Below are 2,594 nucleotides of genomic sequence, written 5' to 3' on the forward strand. Positions count from 1 at the left end.
TCTCTTCATTGGATAGTTTCTGGAAGAATACGTGGTTTCCTTCTAGCTCCCCTGCCGCATTAGCAAAGTTGATGCAGATACCTTACCGAAGTACTCTGACTACCTACATATGAGTAAGTACATGTGTTACGATATAGCTGAAGATGACTTTGCTTTTACTTGAAATTTGTTGGTATGCCAATATATTCATACATTTATTACATATATTTAAGATCACCTCCGGACAGAAATGACCAACGGATTACTCCTAGAAGGTTATGGCCTTGCATATTTTCTTACCTCTTCACGCCACCAATACAGCTTGGCACCAGTGACATCGTATTTCTACAGAATACAACACACAATCCGGTCTGGGAATCGAATTCACAACCTTGCGATTATAAGCCCGATGCTCTAACCACTAAGCCATGCGCCAGCACTGTTACTACTGGTATTTAATGTCTAATAAACTTCTAGTAACTTTTAATTTTTTGCATTCAGTAGATGAATACGTAACTATATCATTATTGTAAATTATGGAATTAACTATCGTTTCGTTATAACAATTGAAATTTCTTTCATTCTAGTATTATAAATTATGAATAATTTTCCCGATTAAGAACTGACTACATTCGGCTGTACATAGTTGGCAAATTTTTTATTGCTTCCTGTAAGCAGGATATGCCAACAGAGCACTTTTTTACATGTTACACAGACATAAACAGTCTTTGTTTCTGATAATACATTCATAAACGAAATAACGGTATTTGCTGCGCTCTTTTCTCACATTAATTCTGACCGTATCAGTCTCTACACAGCCCATTTTAGATTTCTCATAGAGAATTAGAGATCAACATAAATTATTCACACAATGTAAGCACACGGAGAGAAACATATACGTTCGCCTACATACCGAAACGCACACATATACATTCGGCAAAGGAAGTGAATATATCATACATATAAAAATTTTCAAAATAGATTTCATGGTAAGTTTCGTATAATAAACCTACGCAGACATTCATATATATATATGCATATCATTTGTAGAAACATGCATACAGATATAAAGTGTAATCACTTACACACATATAAACTCGCATAATAAAGAGACATAATTGTCTCTTATTCATAGTACACGAAAACTTACAGCTGTGCGCACATTAACTCTCATTTTCCAAAGATGCTTGTGTGTCTAGACTCAGACAAATTAATTGGCTTAAATTCTTTCTAGAACTTCAATATATATCAGTTAGAAACATGTACGCTTGGTGGCATTCTTACATATAAACATGCGTACATACAGACATATATGCTAACAAACCTGTCCTGTAAAATACCTAAATTATTCCAGTCGCATTTGTTTATCAATGTTTTTATTATTCAAATATACACAAGATACATACACATACATACAATACTCTATACACAAACATACGTTTCTATACGCACATATAACCATTCATGCATGACTAAGGACTTAATGTGAAATTACCCATGAAAGGTCATCTGGGTATCTAAGTTGGAGACCAACCCTATTAGAGAGAAATTTTGAAATATAAAATACGTACAATAGGCGCAGGAGTGGATGTGTGGTAAGTAGTTTGCTTACCAACCACGTGATTCCGGGTTCAGACCCACTGCGTGGTATCTTGGGCAAGTGTCTTCTACTATAGTCTCGGGCCGACCAAAGCCTTGTGAGAGGATTTAGTAGACGGAAACTGAAAGAAGCCCGTCGTATATATGTATATATATGTGTGTGTGCATGTTTGTGTGTCTGTGTTTGTCCCGCTTGACAACCGATGCTGGTGTGTTTACATCGCCGTCACTTAGCGGTCCGGCAAAAGAGAACGATAGAATAAGTACTGGGCTTACAAAGAATAAGTCCCGGGATCGATTTACTCGAGTAAAGACGGTGCTCCAGCATGGCCGCAGTCAAAGAACTGAAACAAGTAAAAGAGTAAAAGAGTATACATAAGTTTATGTAGTCATTAATAGCAGCAAAATCATTATGTTTCTGGGTAAAGACTTGTCTGATGAAATGAGTTTATTCCTGTCTGTTTCTGACCTTCCAGAAAATTATCATATTCATTAATTTTCATTTCTAGCGTACGTAATCATATTTTTCATTGAAAAGTGGAGCACCGGTAATCAAGAAAAGATTTCTTTCTCTGCAGTCTTTCTCCATTTCCGTTTCTCCATCTGTTTTCTCTCCGCATTTATTTCTGTACGTATGTATGTATATATAAATGCTTACATAGATTCATGCATACATACACACACACACTTAAATACATGCATACATATATACCAGGATATATATATATATATATATATATATATATATATATATGTATACATAAATACATGCATACACGTGTATGCGCACATACACTGACACACGCGCCTGCTCATAAATGCACACATGCTCATAAAAAAGAACGCAGCTCAGATAACAGACAGAGTCAACAACAATTCAAAAGGTTGCAGGACGCAACGAAAATTTTAGAAAAATAAATAATTAAATGAGCGGAAGCTTTATCGGTGAGTGTGTTAAATTATAAGGCTCTAAAAGAGAATGACTTTTTCCAGACACAACAGAATATGCTTCAACA

The sequence above is a fragment of the Octopus sinensis genome, linkage group LG7, assembly GCF_006345805.1.
Source record: "Octopus sinensis linkage group LG7, ASM634580v1, whole genome shotgun sequence".
NCBI classification, from domain to species: domain Eukaryota; kingdom Metazoa; phylum Mollusca; class Cephalopoda; order Octopoda; family Octopodidae; genus Octopus; species Octopus sinensis.